Here is a 21412-nt window from a genome sequence, read left to right as displayed (position 1 = left end):
AGAATAAAAAAACATGCCTTTGGAATAAATACATTCCCCTATCCCCCTTGCTTTTCAGCTGCTTTTTATTATATTTTCTTACCCTATTAGAATGTAAACTCATTGAAGGAAGAAGCTGCTTGCATTTTTGCTTTTATTTGCTTAGCAAGGGTATCTCCTTACAAACATATTCCAGTAAACTGAGAGGAAAGGGAGCATAGTGTGGAGATCACTTGAGTCGATCATCCAATTACCTCATTCTACTTAAAGTACATAACTAGATGCTGTGCTTTAATACCTTCTTTGGAGAGAAATGATAAATCAGTCAAAAGTGTGATCAAGGCCTATACATCCCTGTTTGATCAATCAAGCAAACATAGGCTTTAGACTAAGTTTTAAAAAAAAAATCCTTGATCAATTTGGAAGTTTTTCAACAACAGGGGCTAAAAGGGAACATTGCTATTTGGGAACTGTACCGTATTAGCTGAGGAAACTTGGTCATGTTCTTTGGATCTACTATAATAAAAGAAACAAGTTCAGAATCTGGGATTTGGTGTTTCTGGAAGCCCTTCAGCCAAACCCCCCAGAAGGAATAGATTGAGTTGGGGAGGAGAAGAGCCTCCCCATCAATTTCAGTATCCTTCTCCCTTCCATGGCCAAGAGAGGAAAATATAACTCCAAAGGGTTTGCAGCACTTTGGGCTTCCCAAAACATGTTAGCACTATCCCTGGAATATCTGGGGCCATTGTCTTCATTGAGAGTCCAAGAACAAATTAAGGATCCTAAAAAAAGGAACTCTATCATGATGTCAACAGAAAATCTATTGCATGCTAAAGTGGAAATTTAGTATCCTACAAGAGAGAGAGAGAGAGAGAGAGAGAGAGAGAGAGAGAGAGAGAGAGAGAGAGAAGAAATGTACTTTCAGGAATCAGACATTGTGAATATATGCTTTCTTAATTTGAGTCCACTTCTTTCTGGATTCTATGCATTTGTCACAAACTTTGGGAGTAGGGAGCTATTTTGTTCCAGCTATTCTTATATCAGCTTAATAAATACCCCTGTTTAACAGATATTTAATTCTGATTGACAAATTGATTTAGATTGATAATCATAAAGGGGAGCACACTGGTGGGGGCTTATGAGCTATAACACTAGATAAGACATTACTCTAACTTCTCAGGGCTACCCTTAGACAGCTGAGGAGAGATATAGCAACAATGCTCTGAGGACTAATCTGCTTCTGAGAAGGGAAGTTACAATGGCAGCTCCAGGGCAGAGGACCATTAAACCATATAAAAGAAACCAGCAGGCTGCATGTTGACTTAGAAAACCACATGTCAACATTAACTATACTCTGTTGTATTTTTACTTACTTAGTTAAATATTTCCCAACTACATTTTATTCTGGTTTTGTCAAAACGGCCATGCTCTAGACGCAGTGGTCCTCAAACTTTTTTTTTAAATAGGGGGCCAGTTCACTGTCCCTCAGACTGTGGGGGGCCCGGACTATAGTAAAAACAAAAGCTCACACTCTGTCTCCGCCCATCAGCCCATTTGCCATAACCCGGCGGGCCGCATAAATGTCCTCAGCGGCCGCATCTGGCCTGCCGAGCTGTAGTTTGAGAACCCCTGCTCTAGAGCATATGCTACGTGTCTATTGATGAAGATCTTGTCTCCTCCATCAAAATCTGAACTCAGCTCTTCCTGACTCCAGAGTCAGCACTCTACTGCAGCACTACTACTTAGCTATCCCAATTAGAGATGAAAATATCTTAGTATCATAATAAAAATTGTTTTGACTTGCAGAGCCTCTGAAAGGGTCTCAGGGACCTCTGAGGATCTGGAGATGATACTTTGAGAATAATCCAACCCTTCATTTTACAAATTGCCCTCTCTGGACATTAGATTCCTACTTTATAAAATGGGGAAAGTAATGTGTATGATACCCTATCCTGCCAACAGATCTCCTGAAATGTGTTGGGCAAAGTCCATAATCTCAAATCTTAGATGTTCTGGTAGTGGAGGGATCAAATGAGCTAATATATGGGATCATTTTGTAAACTTTAAGTTTTGTACATCAACTATTATATTGTTGAGTTGAGTGGGATTGATGGATGATCTTTGAGGTCTCTTCCAATCTAAATCTTAGAGCAATGATGGGAGATTGGGTCCTTTATTGGCAAGCGACAAGTGAAGGATAAGAGATCAAGGAGTCTCATTATTTTCATTAATCACCAATTATGTCATTGTATTATTTTTGAATTCAAAGGAGCCTGGATAAGTCTCAATATGGAACCTGGAACAAAGGAAGGCTAAAGTTTGAGACTCAGAAATAGCTCTCACTACCTCATCCCAAGGTCATCCCCATCTCCGAGTTCTGTCAGGCAGGGCAATTATTTTGCAGAATCAAATTTGGAATTTTTTTAAACTCAGAAGATAGCGGCTTTTTTCAACATAAGAGAAAGACTCCAAATGACACATTAAAAAGGGTTTTCAATGGATACATAATTATAAACAACTTGAGATTCAGCCATCATCTGTGTTCTGGAGTCAGTTCTAACCAGCTCCTGAAAGCCGGTTGTTAAATGTTCAGGGTCAGCATTTACACCTCAGAAATTGGCAAATGCTAAAAAAATCAGGGCTTGACTTAGTGTTTTGTTGGTTGGCTTAACTTAAGAAAGGGATAGAGAAAATGCTAATAATTAAACTTAAAAGTGTGTCCTATGTATATTTTTCTTTTTTCCAGAGAGTCAGTTGTTAAACATCTACCAGCATACCTCTACCTAAAACTGCCTAAGCTATTCTTTCATAATCATTAGATCATCTTACCTGCCAAATTTTTGCTACTGAAGCAGAAAGACTGGGTCCAAACCCTACCTCAGATACATACTGACTATGTGTCACTGGGCAAGTCATTTAACCTGTTAGTGCCTCAGGCAACTCTCAGAGAATCTAGTTTGTAAATAGTTCATTGATCTGTATCAGGGAAAGGAATCGCCACACCAGAATTCCAGGATTCCTTCCTACTGATGAAATTACAAACCTAGTTTTAAAAAAATGAAAATCTTATGTTTGAAGGAACCATTATCTCTCTTTGAGAATACATATAAATGGAAACAAATAGACCAGAATGACTAAGATTCAACAGAGTAAGAAGACCTGGGTTCAAATCTTATTTCTTACTATTATTACCATTACATGAGTTATATTTATCAATGTTTACTATGTTAGTAATTAAAACATCTTAACAGGGGCAGAGCCAAGATGGCAGAGAAGGTGCACGTGAATTTCTAAGCTCCTTTCTTCCCTCAATACCAACTAGTCAAATCAGCCTCAAAAATAATGCTGGATTGATAAAAACCACAAGGATTAGAAGCACAACTTACCAGCCAAAGAGATTCTGGAATTTTGACAAAAAAAAGGTTGGTTCCAAGGGGAGAAAAAAAAGATCAGCACAGTGTTGGATTGGGGCTAGCACACTGTGCCAAACAGGCTGGGGAGAACTCTGGGATCAGAGAAGCCACAGAGATAGAAGAATCTAACATAGGCTGATAGCTCTACTCTGCTTATAAATAGCAGATTAGAAGAGAAATCAAAACCATGTTAAAGCAATAGCCAGAAAATATAATCACCCCAAACTGGAAGGAACCTAACAGATCTCGGCATGGCTGTGCAGCTGCCTGCTGCTGTCTGGGGCTCTTCCTTGGGGCAGTTAAGAACCTGAACAGCGGGGGACACAGCTTGAGGCAGCCTCTAATCCACATAGTGTGGGACTCAGCCTGAGGCAGTGGAATTCTCTCTGTAGCGAAACTCCAGCAGTAGCAGAACTCCCATAACAGCAGAACCTTTGCAACAGGGACTGTGCTTTCCGGGCAGACACTTCCAGTTTGAGTGCAGGGGCTTTTTGTGTCAGCTTCTAATATCCACAGTCCCACAGAAAGCTTTGGCTGGGGTTTGTGATGCTTTTACTGTTCAGCCTCTAGTTTCAGGGCAGTCACTAAGCCACATAGCGAGGGTCCTTCTGGGCACTCCCCTCAATGCAGCCATGCTAACCATCTCTAAGTCACTTCCAAGGGGGGAGGGGAACTCTCTCCCATAGCTCTTTCTTAGTCCAGACACAGGATAGGAGCAACCTATCCCCATCTGGCAGGAAGCTGATAAATTTCCTACCCAAAGGGCAGGCCCCACACAGAGTGTTAACAATGAGTAAGAAACTGAAGAGAATGATTGACACCTTCTATTCAGAGAAAGAACGGGTATCCAACCCCAAGGAGGCTAACAGCAGACAGTCTCCAGATAACACCCTAAAGGGGAATGATACCTGCCCCCCATCACATAACTCTCTCCTAGAAGAGACTATTAAAAAGTTAAGAGAGTTTGAAGAAAAATGGGGAAAGGAAAGAGAAGCTATGATAGAGAATAACAACATCCTGAAATTTGATTTAGAAAAAATAAAGAATTCACAGGAGGTGCAGGGAAACAAAATTTGTGAATTAGAAAAGGTTAAAAAAAATCACAGGAAAGTAAGATTTCTGAATTGGAAAAGATAAAAAATTCCCAAGAAAGTAGGATTTATGATTTGGAAAAAGAAAATAAATCACTAAGAAAAAAAATTAGTGAAATGGAAAAAAATTCAACAGAGCAAAATAATTCATTTAAAAACTCAATTGGACATATACAAAAAGAACTAAAAAATGTGAATGAAGAAAATAACTCATTAAAAATCAGGACTGAACAAATAGAAATGAATGATTCAATTAGAAACCAAGAATCAGTCAAACAAAACAAAAAATATGAAAAGCTGGAGAATAATGTCAAATACTTACTGGGGAAAATCTATAGATCTGGAAAATAGATCTAGGAGAGATAATCTGAGGATCATTGGACTTCCTGAAAATTATGATGAAAAAAAGAACCTAGATTCCATTTTACAGGAAATCATCAAAGAGAACTGTCCAGAGATAATAGAAACAGAAGGGAAAATAGGTATTGAAAGAATTCATCGAACACCTTCTGAAAAAGACCCTAAAAAAAGAACTCCATGGAACATTGTGGCTAAGCTGCAGAACTATCAAACAAAGGAAAAAATATTGCAAGCAGCTAGGAAAAAAACAATTCAAATATCAATGTGTCACAATAAGGATCACTCAAGATCTGGCTGCCTCCACATTAAAGGATTGAAGGGCCTGGAACCTGATATTCCAAAAGGCAAAAGAACTAGGACTGCAACCAAGAATAAACTACCCAGCCAAGTTTAGCATTTTCTTCCATGGAAGAAGATGGACATTTAATGAAACAGAGGAATTCCATTTGTTTTTAAGGAAAAAAACAGACTTAAACAAAATATTTGATCTACATCCACAAGGCACAAGAGAAGCAAAAAAAGGTAAAAAGAACTCTTGAGAACTGTATCTCTGTTGTGGATATATAGAAAGTCCATGTGGATAATTTGATTTTACTGACATAATTTTTTTTTAAAAGGGGGAAGTAGTAAAGGGAAGGGGATAGTATCAGGAAAAGGGAAAGGAGAGATAAAAAGAAGGAAACTACATCCTAGGAAGAGGCATAGAAAATTTACCACATTGGAGGGAATTTAGAGAGGGGGAGAAAGATTGTGTGAATCTTACTCTCATCAGAGTAGGCTCAAAGAGGAAATAATTGACATTTTTGTTTTTCAGAGAATTCTCTCTCACCTCATTATAAGGGGGGAGAGGAAAAAAGAAAAGGAAAAGAGGAATAAGGGAAGAGTACAAGAAAGGGGACAGGACTTATAAGGAGGGGGAAGGGATACTAAAAAGGGAGGGCTGCACATCACAAGTGGGGTCCATAAATTCAATACTGGGGAAGGGGTTCAGGGGGGACAAGGGAAAAATATCATCAGGGGATAATATGATGGCAGGAAATACAGAATTAGTAATTTTAATTGTAAATGTGAATGGGATGAATTCTCCCATTAAATGGAGGCGGATAGCAGACTGGATCAAAAGTCAGAACTCTACAATATGTTGTTTACAGGAAACACATTTAAAGCAGGGAGATACATACAGAGTAAAGGTAAAAGGTTGGAGCAGAATCTACTGTGCTTCAGGTGAAGCCAAAAAAGCCATCCTTATCTCAGATCAAGCAAAAACAGAAATTGATCTAATTAAAAGAGATAAGGAAGGAGACTATATCCTGCTAAAAGGTAGCATAGACAATGAAGCCATATCAACACTAAATATATATGCACCAAGTGGTATAGCATCTAACTTCCTAAAGGAGAAGTTAAGAGAGTTGCAAGAAGAAATAGACAGCAAAACTATAGTAGTGGGAGATCTCAACCTTGCACTCTCAGAATTAGATAAATCAAACCACAAAACAAATAAGAAAGAAATTAAAGAGGTAAATAGATCATTAGAAAAACTAAGTATGATAGATCTTTGGAGAAAACTGAATGGTGATAGAAAGGAGTATACTTTTTTCTCAGCAGTCCATGGAACCTATACAAAAATTGATCATATATTGGGACATAAAGATCTCAAAATTAAATGCAGGAAGGCAGAAATGCCTTCTTCTCAGATCACAATGCAATAAAAACTACATTCAACAAGACGTTATGGATAAATAGACCAAAAAGTAATTGGAAACTAAATAATGTCATCTTAAAGAATTATTAGGTGAAACAGCAAATTATAGAAACAATTAATAATTTCACTCAAGATAATGACAATGATGAAACATCATACCACAATTTGTGGGATGCAGCTAAAGCAGTAATTAGGGGAAATTTTATATCTTTAAAGGCTTACTTGAATAAAATAGAGAAAGAAAAGATCAATGAATTTGGCCTGCAACTTAAAAAGCTAGAAAAAGACCAAATTAAAACCCCCCAACCAAAAACTAAACTTAAAATTCTAAAATTAAAAGGAGAAATCAATAATATTGAAAGTAAAAAAATACTGAATTAATAAATAAAACTAAGAGTTGGTTTTATGAAAAAGCCAATAAAATAGATAAACCTTTGGTAAATCTGATCAGAAAAAGGAAAGAGGAAAATCAAATTGTTAGTCTTAAAAATGAAAAGGGAGATCTTTCCACCAATGAAAAGGAAATTAGAGAAATAATGAGTTACTTTGCCCAACTTTATGCCAATAAATTTGATAACTTAAGTGAAATGGATGACTACCTCCAAAAATATAGACTTCCTAGATTAACAGGGGAGGAGGTAAACTGCTTAAATAGTCCCATTTCAGAAAAAGAAATAGAACAAGCTATTAATCAACTCCCCAGGAAAAAAATCCCCAGGATCAGATGGATTTACATGTGAATTCTACCAAACACTTAAAGAACAATGTTATATAAACTATTTGAAAAAATGGGGGATGAAGGAGACCTACCAAACTCCTTTTATGACATAGACATGGTACTGACACCTAAACCAGGTAGGTTGAAAACTGAGAAAGAAAACTATAGACCAATCTCCTTAATGAATATTGATGCTAAAATCTTAAATAAGATATTAGCAAAAAGACTTCAGAAAATCATCCCCAGGATAATACACTATCATCAAGTAGGATTTATACCAGGAATGCAGGGCTGGTTTAATATTAGTAAAACTATTAGTATAATTGACCATATTAATAATCAAATTTTAAAAAAACCATATGATCATCTCAATAGATGCAGAAAAAGCATTTGATAAAATACAACATCCATTCCTACTAAAAACACTCGCGAGTATAGGATATAAATGGACTATTCCTTAAAATAGTTAGGAGCATATATTTAAGACCATCAGTAAGTATAATATGTAATGGAGATAAACTGGAACCTTTCTCAGTAAAATCAGGAGTGAAACAAGTTGCTCACTATCACCATTACTATTCAATATTGTATTAGAAATGCTAGACTCAGCAATAAGAGTCGAGAAAGAGATTAAAGGAATAAGAGTAGGTAATGAGGAAATCAAACTATCACTCTTTGCAGATGATATGATGGTATACTTAGAGAACCCCAGAGATTCTAATAAAAAGTTATTAGAAATAATTCACAACTTTACCAAAGTTGCTGGATACAAAATAAACCCACATAAATCCTCAGCATTTTTATACATCACCAACAAAATACAACAGCAAGAGATACAAAGAGAAATCTCGTTCAAAACAAATGTCAAGAGTATAAAATATTTGGGAATCCATCTACCAAAGAAAAGTCAAGAATTATATGAGAAAAATTACAAAACACTTGCTACAAAAATAAAGTCAGATCTAAATAATTGGAAAGACATTAATTGCTCTTGGATAGGCCGAGCAAATATAATAAAGATGACAATAATCCCCAAACTAATCTATTTATTTAGTGCTATACCAATCAGACTCCCAAGAAACTATTTTAACGACCTAGAAAAAATAACAACAAAATTCATATGGAAGAATAAGAGGTCGAGAATTTCAAGGGAATTAATGAAAAAAAGTCAGATGAAGGTGGTCTATCTGTACCTGATCTAAAGCTATATTATAAAGCAGCAGTCACTAAAACCATTTGGTATTGGCTAAGAAATAGACCAGTCGATCAGTGGAACAGATTAGGTACACAGGACAAAATAGGGTACAATTATACAATCTAGTGTTTGACAAACCCAAAGATACCAACATTTGGGATAAGAATTCATTATTTGAAAAAAACTGTTGGGAAAACTGGAAATTAGTATGGCAGAAATTAGCTATGGACCCACACTTAACACCATATACCAAGATCAGATCAAAATGGGTCCACGATTTAGGCATAAAGAATGAGATCATAAATAGACTAGAGGAACAGAGGATAGTCTACCTCTCAGACCTATGGAGGAGGAAGGAATTTATGACCAAAGGAGAACTAGAGATCATTATTGATCACAAAATAGAAGATGTTGATTACATCAAATTAAAAATCTTTTGTACAAACAAAACTAATACAAACAAGACTAGAAGGGAAGTAACAAATTGGGAAAAATTTTTTTACAATTAAAGGTTCTGATAAAGGCCTTATTTCCAAAATATATAGAGAACTGACTCTAATTAGAAGAAATCAAACCATTCTCCAAATGATAAATGGTCAAAGGATATGAACAGACAATTTTCAGATGATGAAATTGAAACTATTTCCACTCATAAGAGTGTTCCAAATCACTACTGATCAGAGAAATGCAAATTAAGACAACTCTGAGATACTACTATACACCTGTCATATTGGCTAAGATGACAGGAAAAAATAATGATGAATGTTGGAGGGGATGTGGGAAAACTGGGACACTGATGGAGTTGGTGTTGGTGGAGTTGCAAAAGAATCAAGCCATTCTGGATAGCAATTTGGAATCATGCCCAAAAAGTTATCAAACTGTGCATACCCTTTGATCCAGCAGTGCTACTACTGGGCCTATATCCCAAAGAAATACTAAAGAAGGGAAAGGGACCTGTATGTGCCAAAGTGTTTGTGGCAGCTCTTTTTGTAATGGCTAGAAACTGGAAAATGAGTAGATGTCCATCAATTGGAGAATGGTTGGATAAATTATGGTATATGAACGTTATAGAATATATTGCTCTATAAGAAATGAACAGCAGGATGAATACAGAGGGGTGTGGAGAGACTTGCATGAACTGGTTGAGTGAAATGAGCAGAACCAGGAGATCACTATACACTTCAAAACAGTACTGTATGAAGACATAGTCTGAGTGAAGTGGATATCTTCAACATAAAGAAGATCCAATTCACTTCCAATTGATCAATGATGGACAGAAACAACTACACCCAGAGAAGGAACACTGGGAAGTGAATGTAAATTGTTAGCACTACTGTCTATCTACCCAGGTTACTTATACCTTCAGAATCCAATTCTTACTGTGCCACAAGAAAATTGGATTTACACACATATGTTGTATCTAGGTTATACTGTAACACATTTAATATGTATGGGATTGTCTGTCATCTAGGGGAGGGAGTAGAAGAAGGAAGGGGAAAATTTGGAAAAATGAATACAAGGGATAATGTAAAAAATATTACTCATGCATATGCACTGTCAAAAAATTATAATTATAAAATTAATTTTAAAAAAATCTTTCCATTATTAGGATAATAGTTTGACCAGAGAGGGAAGATGATTTTCCTGTGGACACAGAGCAGAACTGGGACTGGAAATCAGAAAGCCTGGTTCTGTGGCCATTATCTTTTCCTGGCACCAGGACCAGCTTGCCTTCCTCTCCAGGCTTCTAGGAAAAGGTGTGAATCACCCAAATGTAAACTCTGCCACCAAAGCTGAATGTCCTGTCAAATCTGGGTTGCCAGAACAACACATTAACCCAACACAGCACCTTTATTCCTGTTCACCAGGCAGAGAAGAGGGAACTGCCAAATGAGAACCAATCCTTTTGTTCCCTGGAGGAGAGGGAAGAGCCTTGTCTGTTTGAGAAACCCAAAGGGGGATTTTAAAGAAGAGGCACTCACTGGGAGGTGTCCATTCTTCCCTGTTCCCCCACTTTCTATGGACTGTCTTAGCTGTGCTTTGAGGTTGGCACTGAGGTTCTGATCAGAACTGTGCTCACACCTGGAGGCAGCATCCCCGAGTGGAGAAAAAGAACCTGAATGCTTTTCTTGGCTCTATACTGGCTTACTGAGTCTCCTTGGATAAATCATTTCCTTTCCCTATGCTTGATTACATATGCTCATCAAAAAACCTTCCAAGATCATAGATTTGAAATTTCAAAGGACTTTAGATGTCAGTAAGTCTGACTTCATTTGACAGGTGGGAAACTGAGGCTCAGAGACAGAAAGAGAGTTGAGATCATAGGATCATGGGCATAATCTGATTTTAAGAAGACTGAGGAAGAAGAAGAAAGAAAGAAAATGAAAGAAATGAAAGAAAGAAAAGAAAGAAAGAAAGGAAAGAAAGAAAGAGAAAGAAAGAAAAGAAAGAAAGAAAAGAAAAGAAAGAGAAGAAAGAAAAGAAAGAAAGAAAGAAAGGAAAGAAAGAAGAAAGAAAGAAAGAAAGAAAGAAAGAAAGAGAAAGAAAGAAAGAAAGAAAGAAGGAAGGAAGGAAGGAAGGAAGAAGAAGGAAGGAAGGAAGGAAGGAAGGAAGGAAGGAAGGAAGGAAGGAAGAAGGAAAGAAAGAAAGAAAAGAAAGAAGAAAGAAAGAAAGAAAGAAAGAAAGAAAGAAAGAAAGAAGAAGATAAGAGAAAGAAAGAAAGAACAGAAAGAAAGAGAAAGAAAGAAAGAAAGAAGAAAGAAAGAAAGGAAAGAAAGAAAGAAAGAAAGAAGAAAGAAAAGAAAGGAAGAAAGGAAGAAAGGAAGGAAGGAAGGAAGGAAGGAAGGAAGGAAGGAAGGAAGGGAAGGAAGGAAGGAAGGAAGGAAGAAGGAAGGAAGAAGGAAGGAAGGAAGGAAGGAAGGAAGGAAGGAAGGAAGGGAGGGAGGGAGGAAGGAAGGAAAGAAGGAAGGAAGAAAGAAAGAAAGAAAGAAGAAAGAAAGAAAGAAAGAAAGAAGAAAGAAAGAAAGAAAGAAAGAAAGAAAGAAAGAAAGAAGAGAAAGAAAGAAAGAAAGAAAGAAAGAAAGAAAGAAAGAAAGAAAAGAAAGGAAAGAAAGAAAGAAAGAAAGAAGAAAGAAAGAAAGAAAGATGATTGATAGGTAGGTAGATAGAGAGGATAGATAGAGAGAAAATAGAGAGATGGATAGATAGATAGATGACAGATAAAAAATAGAATATCTTATCTCTATATATTTATACACACATATATATATATATATATAGAGAGAGGAGAGAGATGTAGATAGATGGATGGATAGAAAGATATGTGATAGATAAAATATATATCATACACACATATATTGTATACATTATATCTTTATTTCTAGCTATGGATATACACACACATATACAGAGAGACAGAGACAGAAACAGAGAAAGAGACAGATACAGAGAGAGAGAGTCAGAGAGAGAAACAGAGACAGAGAGAGACACAGAGGGAGACAGAGAGACAGAGAGGCAGATGGGAGAAAGAAAGGGAGAGATGAGTAAGGTGTTATGCCTAAGATTATAATAAAGCCTCCCCAGAGCACAAGCCCATTCACCGCTTTCAGAGGAATACCCCTATGGCAGGTTCTCACTACTCCATCAAAAATGAGGCAGGACCCACGATGAGGCAGCTCTGCATCTGGTCGCAGGACTAGGCTAGAATAGGAGAAGATCCAAGCTGCCCTTGGGTCCTTGCTGAAGAATCCTGCGCTGCGTTTTTAAGCCCCTCTCAGTTCCTCAGGCAAGCTAGCATCCCATTATGTTAGCTAGTGTGGAGTGGGTGCAGTTTGCCCTAGGGTGCCCACCATCTGCAAAAGGGGACACCCTTCTTCCTTGGGAAGGCATCTCTCCTCTCTGAAATGACTTTTAGCCTAACACTGGTCATCCAGGAACACAAGGGGAAATCATTCCAAACCTCACAGGAACATCTGTCTATATCTGAAAGGTAACTCAGAAGCCTTCTAGTAGGAAGGAAGGAAATGAGCATTTATGAAGCACCTACTATGTGCCAGGCACTGTGCTAGGTGCTTTAATAAATAGTATCTCATTGGATCTTCACGGCATCCAAGGGAATGGACTGGATGAGATATTACAATTATCCTCATTTTACAGATGAGGAAGACAGAGGTGAAGTGACTTGTCCAGGATAACACAGCTACCAAGTGTCTGAGGCTGGACTTGAACTCAGGTCTTCCTGACTTCAGGCCAAGTGTTCCGTGCATCATGGTGCCCCCTATCTGTCATAGGATTGTAAGCATCAGAAGTAGGATTTGTACCAAGACTCCCTGATCTCCATTATACCATATTGCCTTCATACTCGGACTCTCTCTGCCCTGATAACCTTTCCTCTCCCTTCAGCCTCTAAAAGGATGAAGACCAGACTCCATGAAGATAAGCCATCCACTTCTCTGGGATGACTCATAGTGACTTGTCTTCCACCCTCACCCCCAAATGAATTTTCATCAAGCATAATTGCAGCTAATTATAGCTTTGAGTCCACCACATCAAAGTTGGGAAAATCAGAAACAAAGGTCAAAAAAGAAGTCAGAGGACCAGGGTTCAAATCTGGCCCCTGACACTCATACCAGTGTGACTTTGGGCAAATGACTTGAGTCTCAATTTCTCCATCTGTAAAATGGGAGAGTTAGACTCTGATCTAAAACCCTGCCCCTGGGATCTCACCGTCACCCTCCATGCCCTTCTTCAGGCCCCATCCTTATGGAAAAGAAGGTCTAACAAAGCCTGCCCTTATTGTTTAGCTAAGCAGAGGAAACCAGCAGATGAAGCCCGGGCTGAGCACAGGAAGAACGGCTCAAAAAAGCTGCTGAAAGGAAAGAATTGAGGAATTTTTCCTCAACCGCTGCTCCCCCACCCTCGGTGGATGAGCTGGAAGGGGCTCAGAGGCATCTGGGGTTATTCTGGGTCACATTTATTTTTGGTGGAACATGTGGTGCTACCCTAGGCTACTAAGCCCAGACGTACATGCCTTTCCTAGGGAATCCAAAATCAGTCCTGCTCTGTGGAAATTCAATTCCACCTGTAACCTCCACGTCCCGGAGATTATCAAGATAAAAAAAAAGTCATCCTTCCTCAACTAGCTTACTGGGTCTTGCAGGGCCTAGAATACAGATCGCACATAGATAAATACGACTTGACTGTGACGGGGAAAAGGAGAACGTCCATCTCGGTAAACACCGAGCTTGCATTACCCCAGTAGGATCATAGATCTATAGCTGGAAAAGACCTCAAAGGCTCCCCAGTCCAAAATTTTCATTTTACAAAGAAGGAAACTGAGGTCCAGAAAGAGGAAGAGTTTCACAGATAAGTATTAGAGGTTGAATTTGGACTAAGTTCTCTGACTCCAGAGCCAGTATATTCTGTGCACATGGTCTCCCTCTATCGAATACAAACTACTTGAGGGCAGGGACTGTTTCATTATTGTCTATTTGTCCCCAGCACCTAGCACAGGTCTGGTATTTGGTGTTTTATATTCAGTCCTCCAGTCGCGTTCAACTCTCCATGGCCCCATGGTGCCTTCTTGGCAAAGATAATGGAGTGGTTTGCTATATTCTTCTCCAGTGAATTCCCATTTTACAGATGAGGAACTGAGGCAATTAGGGGATAAATGACTTGCCCAGTGTCACAAAGCTAGTGTCTCAGGTTGGATTTGAACTCTGATCTTCCCGATCCCAGATGCCACATTTTGTGCCAGTGTCCTTTCCCCCATTTTTCCACCATCCCAGAGGGGATAGTTTCACCCCAAGCAAAATCTAGCTGGAATCCAGTGTTTGTTTCTGGGCCCCACTCTTTAGGAAAGCTATTAAGCAGGTAGAAAGCATTCCTACGAGAGGACTAAGGATCACAGAATCACAGAATCTGAGCGTGGGACTTCAGTAACCATCTAATCCAACCCGTATATGAAAGGGGTTCCTCTATAACATACCTGGATCACTTAATCTCTGCCCGAAGTCTCCAAGGAAGGAGAAGCCACTGCTTTCCACAGCAGCCCATTCCTCTTTGGGACAGTTCAAAGCATTAGGAAGTGCTTCCTGACATCCAGCCTCAAGTTGTCTCCCTGCAACTTCCCCCCATTGTTCCTGTTTCTGCCTCCCTGGGGCCTAGCAGAAAAGGATATATTTCCTCCACACATCTTAAAGACAGCTATTGTGTCCCTCCCATACACTTTCTTTTTCAGCCACACCTGGATGTTTAGTGAACCTCAGGGTCATGGCAAATAAAAGTGGGTTGAAGAAACTGGGAATGTTTCATTTAGAGAAGAATGGGGGAGGAGAGGAGCATGGCACTGGGAGCCATTTCAATTATGACCCTCTGTGACTTGGTTTGGGGTTTTCTTGGCAGAGCTATTGGAGTGGTTTGCCATTATCTTTTCCAGTTTATTTTACAGATGAGGTAACTGAGGCAAACTGGGTTAAGAGACTTGTCCAGAGTCACTCGGCTAGTAAGTGTCTGAGGCTGGATTTGAACTCGGGAAGATAATCTTGTTGACTCCATGCAACATGGCACCCCTGCCCAGCTGCCCATAAAGCATGAGAGTTGACTTCATGTATAAAGTGTCCCACAGAAGAGGGATTTGACTTTTTATGACTGACCTTTAGAAAGATTTGGGTGGGATGTAAGACACAAACTTTTCAGCTATTAAATTTATCCAAATCTGGAGTGGGATGCCCCTGGAGAATGTCCACTTGCCTTCCCTAGAGGTCTGGGAAAGGCTGGGCATTTGTAGAGAGGATTCCTAATGAAGAACAAAAATGTGACAGTGTCTGGGCCTCTCCCTCAGCTCCTGTCCCTCAGCCATCCCACTCAGCAGCAGTGACACTAATAATAAAAGGAAGGAAGCTGAGGGTTACTCAAGGAACTTTGCACTCCAGAAGCTGTGATGGGTCCATAAAGTCAACAAGAAGCCCATCCCCTCTTTTTTCCCATTAATGTTATTGGTTGATTTAATAGTCACTTAATACTAAGCCTGGATGTGAGAATTCAGATTGTTCCTTATGCCATCCCTGGTTGGCAAGCCATAATGACCCCCAATGACAGGGGATCCAAGAAGGCCGAAGGACTCTTGGACTCTCCCCCTCCTCCTTAGCCCCTTCCTTGATTCTATACAAGAAGGTAGTTCCAGGCAGAAGGCTTCTGGGAAGAAAGTCTGAGCCCCAGCTCTGGACCCAGGAGAACAGCAGCCAACATTCCCCAATTCTCTAAAAGTTCCTTTCCTGACTTAAATAAGTGAATGAGGGAATTCGAGGACTTCCAAGTGGGAGGAGTGGGAGACAATGTCCTGAGGGGGCCGTGGTCCCAATTAACCCACTTCCAAACCCAAACTGCCAGAAATGATCTTGCCATGAAAGAGAAGCCTGTGAGATGCGTCACATCAAAGCCCCACGACCGGCAGCTGTTTTCACTAATGTGTACCGGCCACTGGCAGCCAGATAGGTTTAGCTCGACCATCCGGGAGAATGTTTTCTCTCTGCTCCCACACCCACTCTCATGGAAACTTACCCGGGACTGTTGGACAAGGAGCCAAATAAGTGCTGGCTGCTTTGGAAAGTCAGCACCTCCGCTACCACTCCAGCTTCTACCCCCAACTCTGCCTGGGTTTGCAAAGGGCCAAGGCCTTCCCTAAAGAAAGCTTTTAATAAGAACTCTGCACTGCTGAGAAGTTGTATTGATTATTGGAAATCCCAGGGGTCTAGGGTGGTCACTAATTAAGCAAGGGTGGTGGCGCATACATGGGGTCCAATCCCATAGTCCCATCACCTCCCATTCCACCCCCTCTTAATTCTGCAGGTCTTCTTTTGTCCATTTTAGATGACCTTGGGAGAGATCATTTCATTACAGCCAACCACCACAGTTATGACTGTTACTAGGAGGGAGCATGTGAGCATTGTAGTATTGTGGATGGAAAACTGGCCTTGGACGGGTTCAAATCCCAGCCCGACACATACTGATCAGCAAGAACTGAGCATTCATTATCAACCAATCCCAAGTATTGTTGTTGCTCAGTCATTTTCAGTCATGTCAAACTCTTTGTGATCCCATTTGGGGTTTTCTTGGCAAAGATGCTGGAGGATTTGCCATTTCCTTCTCCTGCTCGTTTTATAGATGAGGAAACTGAGGCAAATAGAATAAAATTACTTGTCTAGAGTCACAGATTTGAATTCAGATCTTTACGTCTCTAGGTCTGGTACTCTATCCAAACAGCACTTCACTACTTCTATTACTAAGGATTAGTTGGGAGCTAACCTGTAATCTGACATCAATGGATCCCCAACCCTAAATTCAGACTGAGACATAATTTTAATTATAGACCTAAACCAGTCAGAATCTTAGTCCTAATACTAAATTCAAGTCTTAATCCCGGCTACAGGCGGAGCCCTACGACCTAAATTCAAATTCTGATTCTGAGAGGCGTGACTCTAGACAGGTCACTTACCCCCTCAACCAGGCAACTTTCTAAAACTGTAACTGGCCAAGAAGGTACCAATCTGCAGTAAGGGAGGAAGTTTCCTAACAACAACAATAATGATTGCATTTATAAAGCACCTACTATGTTCCAAGTGCATTATAAATATATTATCGTCACATCAACTCTGGTTAAGTAGGTGCTATTATTATCCCCATTTAACAATTGAGGAAACTGAGGCAAGATCACAAGCTAGTCTATTTCTGAAGCTGGATTTGAATTCAGGACTTCTACAGGTTCACCAATTTGCATCTCATGAGAAGTCCTTTCCATAACTAAAATCAAGGCCCAAAGACCGATTCCTAGTCACAGGTTACACTCTGACCTTGGTCACAAGCTACCCCCCTAATCCTTGCCAGAAGTTGACCCCTAATTAATCTAGTCACAAACTGAGGTCTGATCCCAAACATAGACTAATCCTCCAACCCCAATCTACCCCTCACAAACATAGGCTGCTAGTCATAAGAAGTTTTACTTAATCCCCAAGAGAATTTACATCAACACAAATAACTCCCCATTCTGGGAGAAATAACTTAAAGCGTTTTGTCCAGGGGTCACTCACATTCTCCTTAACTTGTCTAAACATACGGCTCATAAATTGAGTTTATAAATGAAGAAGATGGTGTGCATTCAATGATACACACCCCACACAGATACACAAATACTCCCCCGGAGTGGACGATGATTTCGAATCCATTCGGTGAGTCTCCTCCGACTACCTCCACACATTTACATTACTTGGGGTTTTAAAGCAACAGAAATCTCCTTAATTAAGCTTTCAGCCTGCTAGTAATAATAATAATAATAAAATCTATGGAGACTCCATGAATTCGAGTGTTTACACACTCCTTGGGATAGTTTACTGAGAGCTAGAATATGGCCACAAGTATAGGGCCTGGCACAAAGAATCCCAGGGACTTCTCAGCCATCTGGCTCGCAGTGGAACAGAGCGGGAATTCTTCCTACAATATTCCTGAGCAGTGGTTATCCAGCCTCCAGAAAACAGAAGTCCGCTCCTTCTCACGCCATCCCATGCCACATAGAACGACTCTCACTGTTGAGAAATTTGGATTTGGGTCTTTTCCCCCCCTGATATCGAACATAAATCTGCATCTTTGCCATTAAATCTGACCTTTCTGTTATCGATCCCAGATCTGCCCTTTAAGCCCAAGCTAAACAAATCAGGCTCTCTAGTCTAATTTAGGCCCAAAGGCATCCCTGCCATAGAATGTCAACCAAATGTCTTTGCTTGAAGCCTTCCAGGCCTGGGGAGGCTACTCCCTCCTAAGAAGCACACAGCCCGTGCAAAGGTCTGGAGGTGGGAAATGGGAATGTCATAGTTCAGGAACAGCAAAAAGGCCAGGTTGGCTTAAAAGTGGAGTGTGTGAAGACAGTATGGCTAGAAGGGAAAACTGGAACCAAATGGTGAATGGTTTTAGAGATCAAACAGAAGAGTCTGAATAATTTTGTTTTTATTTTTGTATCTCTGCCCTGTGCCTTCACGCTTCCTGGCACAAAATAAACACTGAATGAATGCTTATTGATTACTTTTACAGAGAGCAAAAACTGAAACTTAGAGAGATAAAGTGATTTGCTCACAGTGCAGAGTTAAGAAGTGTCAGAGATAGATTCGAACTCGGGTCCTCTGACCTGCTCCATGGCTTATTCCATTGTTCCAAGACATCTGAGTAAAATCATTTTGAAGTTGGAAAAAACCTCAAGAAATCACCTGACTGAGATCTCGGCCTCCGGAAGGTAAAGCATCATTGACTCCATGGAGAACTGGATGCTACACAGGACAGGATAGAATAACAGAAAGAATACAGCGACTTTGATGGCAGAATCCCATTTCTGACATTGACTTAGGTGCCCTTTGACTATTGCCAGAGATCGGATTTGAACCCAGTCATTTAACATCCTGTGAAATGAAAGGGCTAGGCTGAATGGCCTCTCAGGTCCCTTCCAGCTCTAATATTAGTAAAATTATATTATATATTATAACAATAGCTATACTAGCACTTATTATCCCATTGAATCCTTCTCATTTGAGCCTGGGAGAGAGGTACCCATTTTAAAGAAAAGAAAACTGAGGCAGACAAGTTGGTTGACTTACTCAAGGTCAAATAGATCATAAAACTCTAAGGCTGGGTTCGAACTCAGGTCTTTGGCGTTTTCTCTACTAGCCTATTTCGCTACCTCTAGATCCCTAACCCTCTGAAATAGCTAGTAAGTAGTAGAAATTGGGAAGCTTCTGGCTTTCTGGGACTCCTTGGGGCTGTCTCTTAATCCACCCAACAGAGAGTGTGAATTAACACGTATCCTTCCTCTCTTGGGAGGAACACCAGAAAGCCCCTCCTTCAGCCAAGGGTCACTCCTACGCCCCTCATGCTGGCTAACCTAACGTATTACTGACTCGGGTTAAGAGCTGAGCTGGGCTCGGCTTGGTTGGCTCTTCCACTAGATGGGAGGATTGCTCGTGTTTCTGGAAATCAGCTTGATTCATTAAGGCAAATCTTAATTGAACTGAGGAAACCCACAGAGAAATTCTGCATAGGCAAAGTTCCCACCTCTGGGCAAATCATCAGTCTCTGCCTCTTTTTTTCAAGTCCAGTGCTTTCTTTCTGTTAATTATCTCTTTTTTTTTCCTGTATAGGACTTTTTGTTGTTGTTCAATTTTGCCTGGCTCTTAGTGTCCCTTCAGATTTTCTTGGCAAAGGTACCTGAAAGGCTGGTCATTTCCTTCACCAGCTCATTTTACAGACAAGGAAACTGAGGCAAACAAGACTAAGTGACTTGTCCAGGGACACACAGATAGGAGGGATCTGAGGCTACATTTGAAGTCAGATCTTTCTAACGTCAGACTTGATGCTCAGCCTTTTAAATGACCAGCTCTGTATATATTTGTTGAATGTGTTTTGCCTCTTTTTATTATCCCCAGCATATAGTACAGTGTCTGGCATACAGTAGGCACTTAATAAATGTTTACTGATTAGTTGATTGCAGGATGCAATCTTCTAAAAGGTCAGCTGGAGAAGTAGAAGTGTAGCTTCTTCCCACTCTGTTAAATCCCCACTCTCGACCTCCATTACTTTCCACTCTGGCAAAGTGCTCCCCAAAAGCTGGATCAAACTCTGCTGAAACATATCTTTATAATTAATTGTGCCTGGCATACAGTAGGTACTTAATAAATGTTTACTGATGGGTTGATTGCAGGATGCAGTCTTCTAGAATGTCAACTGGAGAAGTAAAAGTGTGGCTTCTTCTCACTCTGTTGAATCCCCACTCCAGACCTCCATTACTGCCTCACCCTCACAAAATGCTCCCCAAAAGCTGTCTCAAACTCTCTACTAAAGCATTTCATTATAATTAATTGTGCCCGGCATATAGTAGGCACTTAATAAATGTTTACTGATGCATTGATTGCAAGATGCAGTCTTCTAGAATGTCAACTGGAGAAGTAAAAGTGTGGCTTATTCTCACTTTGCTGAATCCCTACTCCAGACCTCCATTACTTCCCACCCTCACAAAGTGCTCCCCCAAAGCTGGATCAAACTCTGCTGAAGCATTTCTTTAAAACTAACTAGTTCTCTCCAGAGGAATCTGGGATCAGAATATGATGAAAGACTTTCTAGACTTGATTGCCTCATCTAGAAAATGAAGGAATTTGATTAAAAGATCTCTAGTCAAACCCCCAGAATCCCTTTCCAAATCAAAATGTAATTCTCTATGACTGATCTCTTACACTTCTAACATCTGGATCACTAGGTGGCACAATAGTGCATGGAGTAGAGTCAAGAAAACTCATCTTCATGAGTTCAAATCTGGCCTCAGACACATAACTAGTTATATGATCCTGGGCAAGTCACTTAACCCTGCTTACCTTAGTATCATCATCTGTCAGTTGAGTTGGAGAAGAAAATGGCAAACCACACCAGTATTTTTGCCCAGAAAACAGCAAATTGGGTCATGAAGAGTCAGACGTGACTGGAACAATTGAACAACAACCAAAAACATCTGGGCTAATTGGGGACACAGGAAGGGAAGGGAGGAAAAAGCAGGCTAGTTTTCAGTGGCATGAGGTAAGGTAGTATAATGGAAAATGGCCCTGGGTTCAAATCCCAGCTCTGGCAATATTATCTATGTGACTTTGGAAAGATCAAATGACCTCCTTAGACCTCCGTTTCCTCATTTGAAAAATAAGGGACTTAAATTAGATGACTTCTGAAGTCCCTTCTGCTCAAAAAATAAATATGATCTTTAACTAATTTCCTCATCTTACAGAGGAGACTCTTTCAGAGAATGGAAGTGATTTACCCAAGATCACACTTAGATTTAGAATGAGAGGACCTCTGTTTAAATATCAACTTTGCCATTTATTAGTGGGAAAATCACATAGAATGCACTGGGAAAATCATCTAATCTTGCTCGAC

At 39.9% G+C, this 21412-nt stretch overlaps 1 protein-coding gene across 3 annotated transcripts in view; it reads right to left on the bottom strand.

Annotated features, from left to right (window-relative positions):
* CMKLR1 (chemerin chemokine-like receptor 1) overlaps window positions 1–21412 on the bottom strand; it is a 61642-nt gene that overhangs the window by 5268 nt on the left and 34962 nt on the right. The window lies entirely within an intron of this gene.

This window comes from Sminthopsis crassicaudata, chromosome 1 (assembly GCF_048593235.1).
Source record: "Sminthopsis crassicaudata isolate SCR6 chromosome 1, ASM4859323v1, whole genome shotgun sequence".
Classification (NCBI taxonomy): Eukaryota; Metazoa; Chordata; class Mammalia; order Dasyuromorphia; family Dasyuridae; genus Sminthopsis; species Sminthopsis crassicaudata.
Note: the sequence above shows the minus strand (reverse complement) of the source record. Positions and strands in the feature narration are given on the sequence as shown.